The sequence below is a fragment of the Mobula birostris genome, chromosome 13 (assembly GCF_030028105.1).
Source record: "Mobula birostris isolate sMobBir1 chromosome 13, sMobBir1.hap1, whole genome shotgun sequence".
In the NCBI taxonomy this organism is placed as follows: Eukaryota; Metazoa; Chordata; class Chondrichthyes; order Myliobatiformes; family Myliobatidae; genus Mobula; species Mobula birostris.
The window spans coordinates 25,008,599-25,030,562 of record NC_092382.1 but is presented as its reverse complement, the minus strand read 5'-3'; the positions used below and the strand labels follow the sequence as shown (position 1 = coordinate 25,030,562).

At 44.4% G+C, this 21,964-nt stretch overlaps 2 protein-coding genes across 11 annotated transcripts in view; one reads left to right on the top strand and one right to left on the bottom strand.

Annotated features, from left to right (window-relative positions):
- The window catches only part of LOC140208593 (uncharacterized), a 290,808-nt gene that overhangs the window by 20,090 nt on the left and 248,754 nt on the right, over positions 1–21,964 (bottom strand). The window lies entirely within an intron of this gene.
- The window catches only part of LOC140208581 (NACHT, LRR and PYD domains-containing protein 3-like), an 87,105-nt gene that overhangs the window by 3,426 nt on the left and 61,715 nt on the right, over positions 1–21,964 (top strand). For all 10 annotated transcript variants that reach the window (XM_072277349.1, XM_072277347.1, XM_072277346.1 and 7 more), the window contains exon 2: positions 15,454–15,676. The gene's annotated coding sequence lies outside the window, so the exon portion shown is untranslated. The remainder of the gene's footprint in view (positions 1–15,453; positions 15,677–21,964) is intronic.

The window sequence follows — 21,964 nt, the reverse complement described above, 5'->3', positions numbered from 1 at the left end:
GGCGGTCAATTTGCACACATTTAAAATTGTGAATGCCCCTCAGGACAGAGGGATGCATATTTAAAACCGAGATGCAGCAAAATTTCTTTAGCCAGAGTGTGACGAATTTGTGAAATTAGCAGAGTCAGCTGCGGAGGCCCGACTGGGGGTATTTAAGACCAACAGTAGATGGGAAATTAAGATAGGTGAGAGGTGGGAATGGGGCAAGAGCTGGGGAGTGAAAGTGGATCCAGGTGAGGGGCAGGTGGGAAGGTGGAAGTAGTGTTAGGGGTGGGAGAAGAGTCATGGTGAAAACACGGGTGAGGTTAGACAGTGCAATGACGATTCACCAGACTGATCCCTGGAGTGGTGGGGTCATCATATGAAGAAGGATCAAATGTGATAACCCTTTCATTTAGAGAATCGGGGGCTGAGAGGTGAGCACATTGAAATGCACAACATCATTACCAGTTGAACTAGGGATCCCAGTCTCTGAAAGAGGGGATGTACAGTCTGGGACTGAGATGAATTAAATGAAATTGAATCGGATTTATTTCTTATGTCCTTCATATACGTGAGGAGTAAAAATCTTTATGTTGCATCTCTATCTAATTATGCAATGTGCAATCATAGTTATTTAAAGTAATTTATAATAAATAGAACAGTCAATGCAATATAGAGTACACTCGAGTCAGCGTGAGTTAATCAGTCTGATGGCCTGGTGGAAGAAGCTGTCCAGGAGCCTGTTGGTCCTGGATTTTATGCTGCGGTACCGTTTCCTGGATGGTAGCAGCTGGAACAGACTGTGGTTGGGATGGCTTGGTTCCACAATGAGTCTTCAGGCCCTTTTTACACACCTATCCTTGTAAATGTCCTGAACAGTGGAAAGTTCACAACTACAGATGCGCTGGCCTCTCTGCATCACTCTCTGCAGAGTTCTGCGATTGAGGGAGGTACAGATCCCATACCAGGCAGTGATGCAGCCAGGCAGGATGCTCTCAATTGTGTCCATGTCAGACTTCTTCAAGCGTCTGAAGTGAAAGAGGCACTGTTGTGCCTTTTTCACAACACAGTCGGTATGTACAGAACAGGTGATGTCCTCAGTGATGTGGATGCCGAGGAACTTAAAGCTGTTCACTTTCTCAACCCGAGATCCAATGATGTCAATAGGAGTTGGCCCATCTCCATTTCTCCCGTAGTCCACAACCAACTCCTTTGTTTTGGCAACATTGAGGGAAAGGTTGTTTTCTTGACTTCTTCCCTGTAGGCCACCTCGTTATTGATTGAGATTAGGCCAATCAATGTAGTGTTGTCAGCAAATTTACTTAGCAGATTGGAGCTGTGGGTGGTGATACAGTCATGAGTATACAGGGAGTAAAAGGGAGGACACAATATGCAGCCCTGAGGGGCACCTGTGTTGGCAATCAGAGGGTTGGAGGTGAGGGAGCCCACTTTTACAACCTGCTGGCAATCTGACAGGAAGTCCAGGATCCAACTGCCCAAGGCAGGGTCAAGGTGAGGGCTCTGAGATTCTTATTGAGCCTGGATGGAGCTATGGTGTTGCATCCTGAACTCTAGTCCAAGAACAGCATTCTCATATCTTCTTCTCCAGATGTGTAAGGACGGTACGTAGAGCTGTGGCTATTGCATCATTTGTCGATCGATTGTTTCAGACTAAACACATTGATGAAGGGAAAGCCATGTAGTGTATATGGATTTCAGCAAAGCATTTGATAAGGTACCCCATGCAAGGCTTACAGAGAAAGTAAGGAGGCATGGGATCTAAGGGGACGTAGCTTTGTGGATCTGGAACTGACTTGCCCACAGAGGGCAAAGAGTGGTTATAGATGACTCATATTCTGCATGGAGGCCGGTGACCAGTGGTGTGCCTCAGGGACCTGTTCTGGGACCCTTACTCTTCGTGATTTTTATAAATGACCTGGATAACGAAGTCGAGAGATGGTTCGTAAATTTGCTGATGACACAAAGGTTGGGCATGTTGTGGACAGTGTGGAGGGCTGTCAGAGGTTACAGCAGGACATTGATAGGAATCAAAACTGGGCTGAGAAGTGGCAGATGGAGTTCATCCCAGATAAGTGTGAGGTGGCTCACTTTGGTAGGTCAAATATGATGGCAGATATAGTATTAATGGTAAGACTCTTGGCATTGTGGAGGATCAGAGGGATCTTGGGGTCCAAGTCCATAGGATGCCCAAAGTAGCTGCGTGGGTTGACTCTGTGGTTAAGAAGGCATATGGTGCATTGGCCTTCATCAACTGTGGGATTGTTTAAGAGCTGCGATGTAATGTTGCAACTATATAGGACCCTAGTCAGAGCCCACTTGGAGTACTGTGCTCAGTTCTGGTCACCTCACGACAGGAAGGACGTGGAAACCATAGAAAGGGTGCAGAGGAGATTTACAAGTCTGTTGCCTGGATTGGGGAGCATGCCTTAGGAGAATAGGTTGAGTGAATTCGGCTGTTTCTCCTTGGAGCGACGGAGGATGAGAGGTGACCTGATGGAGGTGTACAAGATAATGAGAGGCATTGATCATATGGATAGTGAGAGGCCTTTTCCCAGGGCTGAAATGGCTAGCATGAGAGGGCAGAGTTTTAAGGTGCTTGGAAATAGGTATAGAGGAGATGTCAGGGGTAAGTTTTTTACGCAGAGAGTGGTGAGTGTGTGGAATGGGCTGCCGGCGACGGTGGTGGAGGCGAAACGATAGCGTCTTTAAAGAGACTCCTGGATTGGTACATGGAGTTTAGGAAAATAGAGAGCTATGGGTAAGCCTCGGTAGTTCTAAGGTAAGGACATTTACGGCACAGCTTTGTGGGCCAAAGGGCCTGTGTTGTGCTGTGGGTTTTCTGTTTCAGGATCCGTACTCGGAGGTATAATGTGGTGGCCATTACAGAGACTTGGATGGCTCAGGGTCAGGAAAGGTTACTTCAAGTGCTGGGTTTTAGATGTTTCAGAAAGGACAGGGAGGGAGGCAAAAGAGGTGAGGGTGTGGCACTGTTGATCAGAAATAGTGTCAAGGCTGCAGAAAAGGTGGACATCATGGAGGGTTTCCCTACTGAGTCTCTGTGGGTGGAGGTTAGGAACAGGAAGGGGTCAATAACTTGGTGGTTTTTATAGGCCGCCCAATAGTCACGGGGATACCGAGGTGCAGATAGGGAAACAGATCCTGGAAAGGTGTAATAATAACAAAGTTGTCATGATGGGAGATTTTAATTTCCCAAATATTGATTGGCACCTCCCTGGAGCAAGCGGTTTAGATGAGGTGGAGTTTGTTAGGTGTGTTTAAGACGGTTTCTTGACACCATATGTAGATAAGCCTAGAAAAGGAGAGACTGTACTTGATTTGGTATTGGGAAATAAATCTGGTCAGGTGTCCGATCTCTCAGGGCACTTTGGAGATAGTGATCATAATTCTATCTCCTTTACAATAGCATTGAAGAGAGATAGGAACACAGAAGTTAGAAAAGTGTTTAATTGAAGTCAGGGGAATTATGAGGCTGTCAGGCAGGAAATTGGAAGCTTAAATTGGAAACAGATGTTCTCAGGGAAAAGTACGGAAGAAATGTGGCAAATGTTCAGGGGATATCTGTGTGGAGTTCTGCATAGGTATGTTCCCATGAGACAGGGAAGTTATGGTAAGGTACAGGAACTGTGGTGTACAAAGGCTGTAATAAATCTAGTCAAGAAGAAAAGAAAAGATTACAAAAGGTTCAGAGAGCTAGAGATCTAGAAGATTATAAGGCTAACAGGAAGGAGATTAAAAAGGAAATTAGGAGAGCCAGAGGGGCCCATGAGAAGGCCTTGGTGGGCAGGATTAAGGAAAACTCCAAGGTATTCTACAAGGATGTGAAGAGCAAGAGGGTAAGATGTGTAAGAATAGGACCTATCAAGTGTGACAGTGGGGAAGTGTGTATGGAACCGGAGGAAACAGCAGAGGTACTTAATGAATACTTTACTTCAGTATACACTATGGAAAAAGATCTTGGTGATAGTAGTGATGACTTGCAGCAGACTGTTAAGCTTGAGCATGTAGATATTAAGGGAGAGGATGCGCTGTAGCTTTTGGAAAGCATTAAGTTGGGTGAGTCACCGGGACCGGATGAGATGTACCACAGGCTACTGTGGGAGTCGAGGGAGGAGATTGCTGATCCTCTGGTGATAATCTTTGAATCATCAATGGGGACGAGAGAGGTTCTAGAGGATTGGAGGGTTGTGGATGTTGTTCCTTTATTCAAGAAAGGGAATAGAGTTAGCCCAGGAAATTATAGACCAGTGAGTTGATGGAGAAGATCCTGAGAGGCAGGATTTATGAACATTTCGAGAGGTATAATATGATTAGGAATTGTCAGCATGGCTTTGTCAAGGGCATGTTGTGCCTTACGAGCCTGATTGAATTTCTTGAGGATCTGACTAAACACATTGGTGAAGGAAGAGCAGTAGATATAGTGTATATGGATTTCAGTAAGGCATTTGAGAAGGTACCCCATCGCAGGCTTATGGGAAAGTAGGAGGCATGGGATCCAAGGGGACCTTGCTTTGTGGATCCAGAACTGGCTTGCCCACAGAAGGCAAAGAGTGGTTGTAAATGCATCATATTCTGCATAGAGTCCGGTGACCAGTGGTGTGCCTCAGGGATCTGTTCTGGGACCCGTGGTCTTTGTGATTTCAATAAATGACTTGGATGAGGAAGTGGAGGGATGGGTGAGTAAATTTGCTGATGACACAAAGGTTGGGAGTGTTGTGGATAGTGTGGAGGGCTGTCAGAGGTTACAGTGGGATGTTGCAGCTATATAGGACCCTGGTCAGGCCCCACTTGGAGTGCTGTGCTCAGTTCTGGTCACCTCACTACAAGAAGGATGTGGAAACCAATGAAAAGGTGCAGAGGAGATATACAAGGATGTTGCCTGGATTGGGGAGCATGCCTTATGAGAATAGGTTGAGTAAACTCGGTCTTTTCTCCTTGGAGCGACGGAGGTGACCTGATAGAGGTGTACAAGATGATGAGAGGCATTGATCATGTGTATAGTCAGAGGCTTTTTGACAGGGCTGAAATGGTTGCCACAAGAGGACACAGGTTTAAGGTGCTAGAGAGTTCGTACAGAGGAGATGTCAGGGTTAAGTATTTTACTCAGAGTGGTGAGTGTGTGGAATGGGCTGCCGTCAACGGTAGGGTCTTTTAAGAGACTTTTGGATAGGTAAATGGAGCTCAGAAAAATGGAGGGCTATGGGTAAGCCTAGTAATTTCTAAGGTAACGACATGTTTGGCACAGCTTCGTGGGCCGAAGGGCCTGTATTGTGCTGTAGGTTTTCTATGTTTCTAGTCGGCGAACCGTAGGAGGTGCATTTTGGGTGGTATCAAGCTGCTGATCCAGCATCAAGAACAACCCCATACACCTGCCCTCTCGCCATATCCTTTGCCCTGACAAATCAGTAAACTCTGCCATTTCGCCTTAAATATATGCATGAATTTGGCCTCCAGTGCAGCCTGTAGCCAAGCATTCCACAGATCTACTACAGTCTGGCTAAAAATTCTTCTTAACACTGCTCTAAAGGGTACCCCCCTCAATTTTGAGGCTGTGCCCTCTAGTGTTGGATACCCCCACCAAAGGAAAGATACTGGACTTCCACCCTAGCCAGTCCTTTCAACATTTGGTAGGTTTCAATGAGATCCTCCCCCCCCCCCCCCACCCCCGCATCCTTCTAAATGCCGGTGAATATTGGCCCAAAGCCGCCAAACACTCCTCAGATGTTAACCCCTTCATTCCTGGAATCATCCTCGTTAATCTCCTCTGTACTCTGCACAATGAATACACATCCTGTCAGAGATATTGAGCCCAAAACCATTGACAATATTCAAAGTGTGGCCTGACTAGTGTCTTATAAAGGCTCGGCATTATCTCAAACAACATTATCTCCTTGTTTTTTATATTTTACTCCCCATCAAATAAAGGGCATTTTATTTGCCTTCTTTACCGCAGATTCAAACTATAAATTAACTTCCTCGGAGTCTTACATGAGGACTCCAAAGTCCCTCTGCAGCTCTGACATTTGAACCTTCTCCCCATTTAGATGATAGTGTGTACTATCATTCTTTGTACTAAAATGCATCATCATACTTTTCCCAACATTGTATTCAATCTGACACATTTTTGCCCATTCTTCCAATTTGTCTAAGTCCAGCTGCAGTCGCATTGTTTCCTCAGCACTACCTACCCCTCCACCTACCCGCATATCATCCGCAACCTTTGCCACAGAGCCATCAATTCTATTATCTAAATCATTGGCAAACAATGTGAAAAGCAGCAGACCGAATACTGACCCCTGTGGTACACCACTAGGCAGCCAACCAGAAAAGGCCTCCTTTATTCCCACTCGATGCCTCCTGCCTGCCAGCCATTCTGCTATCCATGCCAGTGTCTTTCCTGTAATGCCATAGGATTTTACCTTGTTAAGCAGCCTCATGTATGGCACCTCATCAAACGCATTCTGAAAATCCAAGTAAATGACATTATTCTGCTGTTGAAGAAAGGCTGAAAAAAAACCCAGAAGACTATAGACCAGTGCTTCTGACATCAGTAGTGTGGAAGTTATTAGAAGCACTGCATATATAAGTATTTGAAAAGACAGGACTGATGTTGTTTACATACACTTTTGCTAGCATTTAACAATCCCGTGTAGGAGGTTGGTCAAGAAAATTCATTTGCATCACGTTCAACGCAAGGAAGTAAATTGGAGTAGACAATGTTGTTTTGGGAGAAGGTAGACAGTGATGGTAGATGATTATCTCCATTAATTGGGGCTTATGACCAGTGGGGAGCCGCAGGAATGGTAGTTGGGTCTGTTGCTGTTTGCCATCTACATCAATGATTGGGATGATAATGTTTTTAACTTGATAAGCACATTTGCATATGACACCGAGATTGGGGATGTAGTTGACAGAGAGGCAAGTTTTCACAGGTTACAGTGGGATCTGGAACAGCTGGAAATACTGCGCTGACAATGGCAGACGGGATTTAATGCAGGCAAGTGTGAAGTGTTGCACTATGGTAGGTCTTACACAGTAAACAGTAGAGCACTAAAAATTGTGGTGGAACAAAAGGATCTGGGAATACAGGTCCATAATTCATTGAAAGTAGCACCACAGGTAGATCGGGTCGTAAATAAAAGCTTTTGCCAAAGTGACCTTCATAAATTAAATTATCGACTGCAGGAGACAGGATGTTATTTTGAAGTTGTATAAGACATCGATGAGGCTGAATTTAGAGTATTGTGTGTAGTTTTGGTCACCTACCTACGGGAAAGATGCAAGTAAGTTTGAAAGAGTACTGGGAAAAATTTCAAGGATGTTTCCGGAGGACCTGAGTGATAAGGAAAGGTTGAGTAGTTTCAGACTTTAATCCTTGAAACGCTAAAAATTGAGAGGGGATTCGATAGAGCAGTACAACAGGATGATGCGTATAGATAGGTAAATGCAAGCAGGCCTTTTCCACTGAAGTCGGGTGGAACGGCAACCAGAGATCATGCATTATGGGTGAAAGGTGAAAAGTTTTAGGGGGACATGAGTGAAGACGTCTTCAATCAGAGAGCGGAGAGACAGTGGAATGAGCTGCCAATAGAAGTGGTACATGCGAGCACGATTTCGCCTTTGAAAATATGGATGGGGGAATATGGCTACTGTGCAGGTGGGCGGGAACAGGCGGTTTAAATGATTCGGACAAAGCGTCTGTACTGTGTTCTGTTTCAATATGACTCTCTTAACTATGACTCTGTGACTCCTTGATCACAGACAAAGATTTGATTGAGTAAAGATCCGAAATTCATATCAGACTTGAATGATTCACACCTTAATTCCCCAAGAATATTCAACAGTGTGGATGTGTTTTGATGCGGTTTCAAACTGCCCACACACTCCCAGTCGCGGATCTTTCGTAACCAGGGAAAGACAAAATGCTGGAGTAACTCAGCAGGTCTGGGCAATATGTATGCAACTGAATACAACGGGGAATGTTTCAGGCCGAAACTCTTCAGTGGAACTGGAAAGGAAGGGGGAAGAGGCAATATCACTGATTGATTTGGAAAATGTGGGTTGCTTTTCTGTGAGACTCGGAGCTCAGGGTCTGTGTTTAACCAGCTGCCTGCATGTTCTTTAGAACAGGGAGTGGCCTTTCTGCTGAAACCAATTCCAACCGGTTTGACATTTCACTCTCAATCACGTAAACAAACTCACTTTAGTATTCTGGTGTATAATACACTTAAAGTAGTGCCACAGGTAGATTGGGTCATAAAAAAGAGCCTTTTCCAGATTGCCTGCGTAAATTAACGTACTGAATCCTGGAGATGGGGTGTTATTTTGAGGTTGGTGACATTGGTGCGTTTGAATTTGGAGTGTTTACTGCAGTTTTGGTCATCTACCTATAGAAGAGAAATAAATAAGGTTGAAAGAGTACTGGGAAAAGGTGTGGGTTGTTTTTCTGTGATATAACAACCTTAGGGTCTGGTGCAAGCAGCTATCTGGCCCCGCACATTCCACAGAACTGGAGGCAGTTTTTCCTAAAGCAGAACTTTAGGCCATTCTGCTAAAACCATATCCAACTGGTTTGTCGTTTCACTTTCATTCAGGTGTGAAAACATTCACATTATTAGTCTGCTTAACTGCAGGGAAGGTCAGTGAATGTGAAAACTGATATAAAGAACACTACTGGTAGTCTCGAAACCACAACGTTACCAATTACAGTCGATGCCCTGCTTGCTGCGAGTTTCCGGAATTTTATAGTTTTTTCCTTCAGACTCACATTGTCTATAGTTGTTTCTAAAACATTTTTTTCATGATTCCGTAAAAAAATCAGTTTGTGACAGTCACCAGACCAAAAGACACAGGAGCAGAATTCAGCCTGTCGATTCTGCTCCACCATTCCTTCATGGCTGATCTCTGCTCCCACTCAACCCCATATCCTTTAATGCCCTGACTGATCAGGAGACAATCAACTTCCACCTTGAATATACACACAGACTTGTCTGCCAGTAGAGTCTGTGGCAGAACATTCCACAGATTCACTACTCTCTGGCTGAAACAAATCCTTCTTTCATCTTTTCTGAACGGTCGCCCCTCAGTTTGGAGGCTGCGCCCTCTAGATTTTGGATACCCCCACCACAGGAACCATTCTCTCCCACATCCACCCTAGCCAGTCCTTGTAGCAGTTGGTAAGTTTCAATGAGATTCCCCAGCATTTCTCTAAATTCCAGTGAGTACAGGCCCAAAGCTGCCAAATGCTGTTCATACGTTAACCCTTCATTGCTGGAATCAATCATCCTCATGAACCTCCTGTGGTCACTCAACAAAGACAACACGTGCTCTCTGAGATATTGGGCCCAGAACTGTTGGCGACACTTGAAATATGGGCTGACCAGTGTCTCACAGAGACTCAGAATTTTCTCCTTCTTTTATATTCTATTCCCCTTGAAATAAATGACAACATTGCATTTGCCTTCTTTACCACAGACTCAACCTGTAAATTAACCTTGAGTCTTGCCTGAGTTCTCCTGATTCCCTCTGCAACTCTGATGTTTGAACCTTCTCCCCATTTAGCTGATAGTCTGCACTATTGTTCATTTTACCAAAATGCATTATCATACATTTCCCAACACTGTATTCAACCTGCCACTTTTTTGCCTGTTCTTTCAATTTGTCTGAGTTATTGCTTCATCAGCACTACCTATCCCTCCACCTATCTTCCTATCATCCACAAACTTTGCCACAAAGCCAACAATTCCATTATCTACATTATTGACAAACAATGTGAAAAGTAGCGGTCCAAATACAGAACTCTGACGAACATCACTAGTCACCGGCAGCCAACCAGAAAAGGCCCCTTTTATTCCCACTCATTGCCTTCTGCCTGTCAGCTATTCAGCTGATCATACCAGTCTCATTCCAGTAATGCCACAGGATTTTAGCTTGTTAATTAGCCTCATGTGTGGCACCTTATCAAACGCCTTCTGAAAATGCAGGTAAGTTACATTCACTGTCTCCCCGTTGTCCACCCTGCTTGTTACTTCCTTGAAGAACTCTAGCAGATTTATCAGGCAAGATTTTCCTTTCCAGAAACCATGATGATTTTGACATATTTTATCACTAGTCTCGAAGTATCCTGAAACCTAATTCTTAATAATAGGCTCCAACACTTTCCCAACCACTAGCATTAGGCTAACTGGTCTATAATGTCCTTTCTTTTACTGTCCTCGCTCCTTAATGAGCAGAGTGACATTTGCAATCTTCCACTTCTCCGGGTCCTGCCAGAATCAAATGATTCCTGAAAGATCATGACCAATGCATCCGTTATTTCTTCAGCAACCTCTCTCAGGACTCTGGGATGTGGCCCAGTTGACTTATCCACCTTTCGATCTTTGAGTTTGTATTGTACTTCTTTTCTTTGTAATAGCAATGACACTCATTCCTGCTCCCTGACACTCACAGACCTGTGGCACACTGCTAGTGTCTTCCACAGTGAAGACTGATGCAAAGTACCTGTTATGTTCATCTGCCATTTCCTTCTCCTCCATTACTCCATTGCATTTTAAGGACTCTTTATCTCATTATCTCATGTTGTCATTATTTATTGCTATTTATTTTATACTTCCATTTGCACAATTTGGTATCTTCTGCACTCTGGTTGATCTTTCATTGATCCTGTTAGTTACTATTCTATAGATTTGCTGAGTATGCCCACAGGAAAATGATTTTCCATCATTTTCCAGTGTCCAATATCAACTCTCACCTCCCTTTTACTCTTTATATAACTGAATAATCTTCTGGTATCCTGCTTCATGTTATTGGCTAGTCTGCCTTCATGTTTCATCTTCTCCTTTCCTGCAGCTGCTTTGGTTCCCTTTTGTTGGAATTTAAAAGCTTCCCATTCATCAAACTTCCCACTCACGTATGAGAAAGGAGGGGTGAGGGTGATGGGTGGCAAGGGGAGTGGGGTGAGTTGGGAAGGGAGAGGGAGAGAGAGGGATGAAGCGAGCAGGGTTATGGAGAGTGGCGGTGGGGAGCCATGAATGAGTAGCGAGGCAGTGTGTCTGGTCAGAATTATTCATCCACAGTGGCAAGGATGTTAGTCGTGGCTGATCACAAGTCACTGAAAAAAAATTATGGTATTAATACGGTTCCCGATCTCTGTGTTCGACACTGGGCATTGTACTGCACATGGTTCCCAGTCTGCAATCCCACAGCAGGGTTTTTACCAAGCACAATTCCCATTCTCTGTATCCCATTGTGCACCATTTGCTGTGTCCTTCTCCGACACCGGATGTTTTGCCACACATGATTCCCAGTCAGGCTATCCCACGCCAGGGGTTGTACTGGGCACTGTTCCCGTCTCTGTGTCAAACTGTCAATCTATCAAGTCCCATTGACCATACCTCTGTACCCCACCCACCCATGTACTTATCCAAGTTCCTCAAACTGACATTCTTAAGACCTCAGACAAAGTCAGCAATCAAAAGGCTGTGACTAACATTCTAAGATGCTTGTATTTTAATGCAAGAAGTATGGAAGGCAAGGCAGATGAGCTCAGGGCATGGATCAACACATGGAATAATCATGTTATAGCTCTTAAGTTAGACTTAGTTGCAGGAGGGGCAGGATTGCTTGCTCAATATTAAGGGGTTCGGTAGTTGTAGACAGGACAGAGCGGAAAGGATTAAAGGGGAGGGGTCGTGTTACTACTCAGGGAAAATGTCACCACTGTGCTCAGTCAGGGCACACAGGAGAACTCGTCCAGTGAGGCTTTCATGGAGGAAATGAAGAATAAAAATGGTATTCCACTTCATTCAGGCCATAGTACAAAGCATCCGATAATCCCTGAGATTTAGAGGACAAACTTGTAGAACTTATCACAGACTGCTACAAGAAACATAATTTGCTATGGTAGGTGATTTAAACTTTTCACATATAGATTGGGACTCCAAAACTGTAAAATGTCTGGATATGATAGAGTTTGTCAGATGTGTTCAGGAAGGTTTCCTTAATCAGTAGGCCAAGTGGTTAAGGCATTGGACTAGCGACCTGAAGATCGCAAGTTCGAACCCCAGCCGCGGCAACGTGTTGCGTCCTTGAGCAAGGCATTTAATCACACATTGCTCTGCGACAGCACTGGTGCCAAGCTGTATTGGTCCTAATGCCCTTCCCTTGGACAACCTTGGTGTCGTGGAGAGGGGAGACTTGCAGCATGGGCAACTGCTGGTCTTCCATACATCCTTGCCCAGGCCTGCGCCCTGGAGAGTGAAGACTTTCCAGGCGCAGATCCAAGGTCTCGCAAGACTAACGGATGCCGATAGGGGATAAGGCAGGGGCGATGTAGTAAGTTTCTGTAGGGCAGTGCTTTGCATTGAGTGATCATAATACAATTAATTTCAAAGTAATTATGGATTCATGGGTGCAGATTCTGAACTAGAGATAGGGCAATTTTAATGGTGTCACAAACGATCTGGCAAGTGTGCATTTGGACAGATTGTTTTCTAGCAAGGGTGCACACGGTAAGTGAAATATTGAGAGTACAAAGCTTGTGTGTGTTTTTTTTGTCAGAATTAAAGGTAATTATAGCAGGCTTAGAGAACTTTGGTTCTCAAGAGTTATTGCGGCACTGGTTAAGAAACTAAAAAAGAAGGTGCATCTCAGATATGGGGAGGGTGGAATAAATCAGGTACTTTTGGAGTGTAAGGAATGCAAGAGAGCATAAAGAAAGAACATGAGAGCTACAGTAAGGAATGAGGTTGTCCTAGCAGGCAAAATGAAGGAGAATCCTAGGAGATCTACAGATATGATAAGGGCACAAGGATTGTAAGGAATGAAATTGGTCCTCCTGGAGATCAGGATAGTAATCTATGTGTGGCCACAAATGGAATATGGGAGATCATAGGAGGGGGGACACAAAATCTAAAAAAGTGAGGCAAAGCAGAACTGAAGCCAGAGATGCTATTTAGTGTACAGAGGAGAGGGTGATTGCGGTCACAAGGCAGGTTAAGATAGATAAATCTCCAGGGCCTGACAAGGTGTCCCCTTGGGTGATGCCTTGCAATCCCATGTAAACAACATCCACTGCCTTGCTGCCTTCAACTTTCCTGACATCCTTTTTGAAAAACTGTATGAGATTGATTGGACATGCTGGTTCTCATTAATCAGGCCATGTCTGTTGAAGTATGTATAAATCCAGTCGCTCAGAATACCATCCAATTACTTTCCCACTGCTGATGTCAGGCTCACCGGCCTATAATTTCCTTGGTTATCTTTAGAGACTTGATTGAACTGCCAAACAACATAGACTATTCTCCATTGCACCGGTTACTCACCTGTCGCTTAGGATGATGCCAATATCTCTGCTAGGACCCTGTAAATTTCTGCATTTGCCTCCATCAGGATCTGAGGGAACACCTTGTCAGGCCCTGTGGATTAATCCATCCTGATCTGGCTCAGGCAGAAAACGACTCTTCCTCTGTAATCAGTGAAAAGCCTCACCCTGGGAACAGATCCAGCAGAGAGGAAGGAACGAAAAAAAATGGAATAGCATTTTTACAGGAGGCAGGGCAGAAAGAGTTATTGTCAAGATAGCCGTGGTAAATTTATAAAAGAGTTTTCTTCCAGAGATCGAGCAATGAGAGAGAGGTTTCAGAAACGGACAATGTGAATCTAAAGATGGGATGAAGTTGGAAGCAACATTGAGGAAATTGATGACCTGATCATGGATATATAAAGCAGCACCAATGCAGTTGTCAATTGAATTGAAATGACTTTATTACTTACACCCTTCATATACATGAGGAGTAAAAATGTTTACATCGCGTCTCTGTCTAAATGTGCAATGAGCAATTTATAGTAATTTATAATAAATATGTACAATAATATAACATAGAAATACAGTTGTGTCCGCATGAATTAAGCAGCCTGATGGCCTGGTGGAAGAAGCTGTCCTGGAGCCTGTTGGTCCTGGCTTTTATGCTGCGGTACCGTTTCCCGGATGGTAGCAGCTGGAATAGTTTGTGGCTGGGGTGACTCGGGTCCCCAATGATCCTTCGGGCCCTTTTTACACACCTGCCTTTTTAAATGTCCTTTATGGTAGGAAGTTCACATCTACAGATGCGCTGGGCTGTCCGCACCACTCTCTGCAGGTTCCTGCGATTGAGGGAAGTACAGTTCCCAGACCAGGCAGTGATGCAGCCAGTCAGGATGCTCTCAATTGTGTCCCTGTAGAAAGTTCCTAGGATTTGGGGGCCCATAACAAACTTCTTCAACCATCTGAGGTGAAAGAGGTGCTGTTGTGCCTTTCTCACCACACAGCCGGTGTATACAGATCACGTCAGATCCTCGGTGATGTTTATACCGAGGAACTTAAAGCAGTTCACCCTCTCAACCCCAGATCCACTGATGTCATGAGGGGTTACCCTGTCTCCATTCCTCCTGTCGTCCACAATCAGCTCCTTTGTTTTTGTGACAATGTAATGAAAGAAACATTATCTGAAAGGGGTTGGAACATGGACTGTTCTACGTAGCCAACAAAAAGCATGGAGAGCTGAGGGCCATGCAGGTGCCAATGGCTAACCCTCAATTCTGGAAATAATGAGAGCAGCCAGAGGAGAACTTGTTAAGGGTGAGGACCAGTTCTGCCAGACGGAGGAGGCTGGTTGGTACTTTCGTGGAGAAAGAAGCAAATATCTTCTTGACAGGGGAATAGACGTGTATAGGTACTGGACATCCAGGGTGAAAATGTGATGGTCAGGGCTTGGGAATTGAAGTTGTTGAGAAAAAAGTATGTTTAAATCTCTCTCTGCCTTCCTTCCAGCTCAATATCATTGTTCCTACTGCAGGGCGACCAAAACCAAGCACAGTGCGGCAACACCAACCTCTTGTGTAACTGTGACGTAACCTCTCAACTCCGATACTCAGTGCCTTTTCCTATGAAGCCAAGTGCATTCTCTATTGAACTGTCTAAATGTTACTCTATTTTAGGGAACTGTATACCTGACATTGGTACGATCGGTGCATCAGAAACCAAACAATGGGATAGAGTGAATACAGGTCAAATTCCTCTCCCACACTCCCCTCTCAGTTCAAATGCTCTCACACTCGGTATCCCCACTCTATCCAACTTCTCCCTCTCCCCCGCCCCTCTCCCCCCCCCTCCAGATTGACTTATTTAATTAACTTGTGTATATATATATTCAGATATATGTACAGAAGATGGGTGTTTCAGGTAAAATAACAGAAACTCTCAAAAACTGATAGCAATTTTATCAAGTAGACATTCAGACTGCAGACACTGCTGAACTTTCTTTTCTATGCCATTGTGTTTTTATTGTTTTTTCCCCATGTAACAGAAGTATTTAAATACTGTATTAAATTAGCTTTGTTCACAGTTGAATGTGAGTGCGAAATATCAAACCGATTTGTTTGTTTTCCGCGCAGAAGCTGCTCCCTGCTCTGAGGAATGTGTGCGAGTTGGAATCTGCCTTGCAAACAGGCAGCAGCTTGTATACAGAAAATCGCGTTGTGAGTCTCACTGAACAGCAACACCGGCCCCTCCCCCATAGCTACTGAATGACCCTGGCCTGATGGTCTGGGATGAAGTTAGAAGAAAATGACATGAAAACATACCCACACTGAGACTGAGCATTCTTGGTGAATTAAGGTGAGAATAATTCAGCTTCTGATATTTATTTCCGATCTTTATTTCCAGTCAACATGTTACCTATGTTTTGGATCAGTGACCAAGAAGATATTCGCAAACAAGAGGAAATGCTGCAGATGCTGGAAATCGGAGAAACACACACAAAATGCTGGAGAAACTCAGCAGGCCAGGCAGTGTCTATGGAGAAGAGTGAACAGTGGGCATTTCAGGCTGAAACCCTTCGGCCAGGACTCCTTTCCTAGATGCTGCCTGGCCTGCTGAGTTCCTCCAGCATTTTGTGTGTATTGCAAGAAGTTATTCGCTCTATTTTGTCTCTTCTGTTGGTTGTGGTATTTGTGTTCTTGCATTTTCCTGTCTGCACGGTTGAGATTTTCCACAATTTATGTCAATGTTAAAAACTTCTTGAATCAGGGGTTACGATTTCAAAGCAAGTGTGCGAAAAGCCGTTTAGCCAACACGGCTTCTCTCTCCAAAACTTGTCATTTCAGATGAATGCATGTTGTTCTTCTCATTGTGACTGTGTTTATTGTGGGTATTTCGAGCTGATGTCCTCAACTTCCTTTAGAAGCAAAGACATTGATTCTGTTCAAGGTCTCGACACAGCAGACAGTGGGGGGTGGGGGTGGGTGGAGTTGTGATCAGTTAGAGAAAGCTGCAGGCGGGCATTGTGGAATGAAAGCCATGATTTCACTGCGTGGGGCAGGAGGTTCGATGGGCTGAGTGGCCAATTTCTGCCTGGTATGTTCACAAGAAAAGCTCTGACTACAGAGTTACTGTAAACTAATTTAATGAGTACGGACCAAGGCAAATAACCTGTTGCTGAACAAAAAACAAGGGAAGAGATTGCTGAGCCTCTGGCTAGGATCTTTATATCCTTGTTGTCCACGGGAATGGTACCGGAGGATTGGAGGGAGGTGAATGTTGTCCCTTTGTTCAAAAAAGGTAGTAGGCATAGTCCAGGTAATAATAGACCAGTGAGCCTTACGTCTGTGGTGGGAAGGCTGTCGGAAAAAATTCTTAGAGATAGGACCTATGGGCATTTAGAGAATCATGGTCTGATCAGGGACAGTCAGCATGGCTTTGTGAAGGGCAGATTATGTCTAACAAGCCTGATAGTTCTTTGAGGAGGTAACCAAGCATATAGATGACGGTAGTGCAGTGGATGTGATCTATATGGATTTTAGTAAGACATTTGACAAGGTTCAACACGGTAGGCTTATTCAGAAAGTCAGAAGGCATGGGATCCAGGGAAGTTTGGCCAGGTGGATTCAGAATTGGCTTGCCTGCAGAAGGCAGAGGGTCATGGTGGAGGGAGTACATTCAGATTGAGGGATTGTGACTAGTGGTGTCCCACAAGGATCTGTTCTGGGACCTCTTCTTTTCCTGATTTTTATTAACGACCTGGATGTGGGGGTAGAAGGGTGGGTTGGTAAGTTTGCAGATGACACAAAGGTTGGTGGTGTTGTAGATAGTGTAGAGGATTGTCAAAGATTGCAGAGAGACATTGATAGGATGCAGAAGTGGGCTGAGAAGTGGCAGATGGAGTTCAACCCGGAGAAGCGTGAGGTGGTACACTTTGGAAGGACAAACTCCAAGGCAGAGTACAAAGTAAATGGCAGGATACTTGGTAGTGTGGAGGAGCAGAGGGATCTCGGGGTACATGTCCACAGATCCCTGAAAGTTGCTTCACAGGTGGATAGGGTAGTTAAGAAAGCTTATGGGGTGTTAGCTTTCATAAGTCGAGGGATAGAGTTTAAGAGTCGTGATGTAATGATGCAGCTCTATAAAACTCTGGTTAGGCCACACTTGGAGTACTGTATCCAGTTCTGGTGGCCTCACTATAGGAAGGATGTGGAAGCATTGGAAAGGGTACAGAGGAGATTTACCAGGATGCTGCCTGGTTTAGAGAGTATGGATTATGATCAGAGATTAAGGGAGCTAGGACTTTACTGTTTGGAGAGAAGGAGGATGAGAGGAGGCATGATAGAGGTGTACAAGATAATAAGAGGAATAGATAGAGTGGATAGCCAGTGCCTCTTCCCCAGGGCACCACTGCTTAATACAAGAGGACATGGCTTTAAGGTAATGGGTGGGAAGTTCAAGGGGGATATTAGAGGAAGATATTTCACTCAGAGAGTGGTTGGTGCGTGGAATGCACTGCCTGAGTCAGTGGTGGAGGCAGATACACTAGTGAAGTTTAAGAGACCACTAGACAGGTATATGGAGGAATTTAAGGTAGGGGCTTATCTGGGAGGCAGGGTTTGAGGGTTGGCACAACATTGTGGGCTGAAGGGTCTGTACTGTGCTGTACTATTCTATGTTCTATAACTATTGCAGTAATTAAATCATCCAGATCGTTGACAGAGATGATGAGCAATAATGAACCCAGCACTGAACCCCGCTGCACTCCACGAGTCATTGGTCTCCAGTCAGAGAGTCAAACCATCTTCCACCACTTACTGGCTCTCCCGTGAAACCAATGTCGAAGTCAGTTTGCCACCTCATCCTGAATGCCAAACCCCTGGACCTTCTTGACTAATCTGCCATGTGAGACTCTGCCAAATGTCTTGCTAAATTGTACTAAACTATATATTTTTAATTCAGTAAAGTAACTGCTCTTTTTCCTAGAGCAGTAATTGTCTCGTTGTCCCAGTCTGATAACTGACCAACAACATTCTTGCACGTTATACTTTTGCTGCTCCGGGGAGAAACTAACCATGAAAGTTATGAAATATGAAATTATACAGTTGTGCTGTTGCCCAATGCCCAGTGTCTGAGTCCAGGATCTGATGTCCCCGGGGCTGCTGCAGCACCGTCCACACTGCAAGTGTCCTCTCAGGGCAGTGGAGCGAGTCTGCTTCAAAAAGCCTGGGATATCCCTCTGAACACAGCCCCAAATTGGCAATGTCCAGAGTCTGGCTGTGTGGAAAGTGAAATGAAAAAGATGGTTTCCCATCTCCAACGAGCAGAGCAGTGGCATTACTGCCCCACAGCGGCTGTGATTGGGTCCCAGGGATAGGGAATGTGATCTTTGTCTGTCTATCTGCACAGTTTGTTATTGGGGAACGGAGAAGAACATGGGAAGTGGATCTTCAGCCCGATGGACCAATCAGAATTAATCCCCGAAGAGTCATCAGGACGATGTGTCATATCATAGGCATATGTTTCAACATTATTGGCTTTGTGACAGCAGTACAATTCAATATATAATAATAGAAAGAAACTGTATTACAGTAAGTATCTGTTACTAAAAGTTAAATTAAATAAGTTATGCAAAAATGAATTTAGTGAAGTAGGTTCATGGGTTCCATGTCAATTCAGAAATCAATTGGCAGAGGGAAGGAAACGGTTCCTGACTCGTTGAGTGTGTGCCCTCAATCTCCTGTACCACCTTCCTGGTGATACCAATGAGAAAAGGGCATGTCCTTGGTGAAGCAGATCCCTAATGACTGATGCTGCTGTTTTGAGGCATCGCTCCATGACGATGTCCTGGATGCTACGGAGACCACTGCCCATGATGGAGCTGACTGAATTGACAACATTCCTGACAGTATTTCGGTCCTGTGCAGTAGCTTCTCCACTTACCCCACCCCACCATATCAAGTGATGTGCAGCCAGTTAGAACAATATTTGTGGTACAACTGTAGAAATCTGCGAGTCTTTGGTCACATCCCAAATCTCGTCAAACTCCTAATGAAGTATAGTCGCTGATGTGCATTCTTTGCATCGATACGCTGGGCACTGGATAGATCCTCAGAGATGTTGACACACAGGAACATGAAGTCGCTCACTTTTTCCACTGCTGACCGATCAATGACGATTGGTGTGTCTGTGCCCTCATCTTACCCGTTCAGAAGTCCGCAATTAGTGCGTTGGTCTTACCGATGTTGAGTGCAAGGTTGTTGCTGCAGCACCACTCACCTAGGTGATATATCTCACTCCTGTTTGCCTTCTTGCCATCTGAAAATCTGTCAATAATAGCAGTGTTATTAGCAAGTTTGTCACTGGCATTTGAGCTGTGCTTAGCCGCACAGCCATGGGTGCAGAGAGAGTGGAGCAGTGAGCGAAGCACATATCCTTGAGGTGCACCAGTATTGATTGTTAGCGATGTGCAGGCGTTATTTCCAATCTGCACAGATTGTGGTTTTCCGGTGAGGAAAACGAGGATCCAGTTATAGAGGGAGGCAGAAAGTCCCAGGGGTTTGAGATTTTTGATCAGAACTATAGGAATAATTGCATTACACGCTGAGCTCTAGTCGAGAAACAAGCCTCGTGATGATCCGATGAGTTCGCATTGTGACCTATTACGGATACAGGAAAATTGCAATAAGCAGAGCTAATTCCAGCCATCGCAAACCTCTCAAAGCATTTTATCACAGTAGCTGTGATTGCTATGGATGATAGTCCTTAATGCAACTCACACTGCTCTTCTTGGGCACTGGTATAATTGTTAGCCTCTTAAGGGATGTGGAAACTTCCAACTGCAGCGAAAACAACCCCATCTCCGAGACATTCATAGAATACAACTCCTGTTGTTCTAGGTTGGCTGAAATCCCTTGTAACTCTCTGTGACGACTGCACTCACCACATCCTCTCTCTCCCAAAATCGATGGAAACACAAACATTTTCCCACAATGCCCCAGGATTAGTCTCAGTAAGGGTCTCTATAAATGCCATCAGCGTCCCATGATGGGGTGCAGAATGGTGCACCATAATGTTATTCAAAGACGCAAGTGGGGCTCGGTTTCAGACACCTGTAATGCCAACAGTGTCCCAGGATGGGGTGCAGAATGGGACACCAGTAATCAAATTCATTATCTCAGGGGCGAGGTTATGCGGGATGAGAACCCGTTTGGCTGTGTTATGAGGTCGGTGCATCTGGACAGTTTACTCCTGTCCCTGTTGCAGCCTGTCTGTATAATGTTAATTTGATAAATATCTCAGCAGTTGATCTACTGACATATTTGGACACACTGTGGCACTGTAATTTTATATCAATACAGAATGACGGTGATAATTGGGAGCAATTTAACTCATTATTGTCAATTTGTTAACGATGGTGGAAGAAAATGTCAAAAGTCGAGTGGGTCAAGGACAGTGGAAGCAGACAGATCAATTGTCTTTGCTCCTGCCTCGTGTTTGGAGATGGAAGCTGCCATTTTGTGGAACTGTTTTACATCCTCCATTTTGTGAGATAAAGTTGCTTTGCTTTCTATGTTTTTAAAGTAGGCACAAAGATGCTTCAGGTCATCTTCTAAAGTAGAGATCCATTCCAAGGTAGTTATTTGTGAGGTCTTCTTTGATATAATATAACATGCAGTTTTGTGAATGCTGGGGATGGTGCCAGCCTGATGTGATTCGAGATGATTACTGAAGAGAACGCATTACGGTTCTCTTCCTAGTTATCCCCCTGCTCTTGATGAATGTATAGAATGGCTTAGGATTCACGTTCATCCAACTTGCCAAGAATTTTTCATGACCTCTCTTGCTTTCATAATTCCCTTTTTTAGTTATTTTCTGGTGCCTTTATACTCCTCATGTGTTTCGTTTGATCCTAACTCTGAAGCTTTACATGTTTCCTTTTCCTTCTTGACTAAATTTACCTCCTCCCGGCTACCTAATGTTTTTGTGTCTTTACATCCCCGCCCTTTCTTTTAATGGGAACTTATGATGAATACCAAAAGTTGAAGGATTCACACAGTAATTCCCCAAGAATTGTCCAACAGCATTTTGATATCATTGCAAACTGCCAGACACACTTTCCTCACAACTGCTGAAATCAAATGGAACAGGTTTGACAACTCACTCTCATTTGAGTGTGAACAAAGTCACTTTAATATTGTATTTAACCATTTCTGCTGCAGGATGGAGTGATAGAGCCTTTAATGTGATATAAAGAACATGACCTAGGGTCTCGAACCCATAACGTTACCAGTTACATTTGCTGCCCTGTTTGCTGTGAGTTTACAACATTTTATTTTTACCTCAACTCTCATCATCTGTAGTTGCCTTTTTTTTTTCAAGATTCCTTCAAATAAACCAGTCTGTGCCATTCCCAACTGCGACATTCTTTAAATTAAAGAACATTAGCCTCGGGTATGGAACCTGCAGCGTTCACAGTCACAGTTCCCACTAAACATTTAACTGCTGTTGATGTAAGGGTGAGTACAAGGGGGAGACTGTGATGGTAAGGGGGAGAGTGATGGGGTGAGCAGGGTAAGGGGAAGGGCAAGGTGAGTGTGTGGAAGGTGGAGAGGGGGAAGCTGAAATTATGTGGGGGAAGTAGAG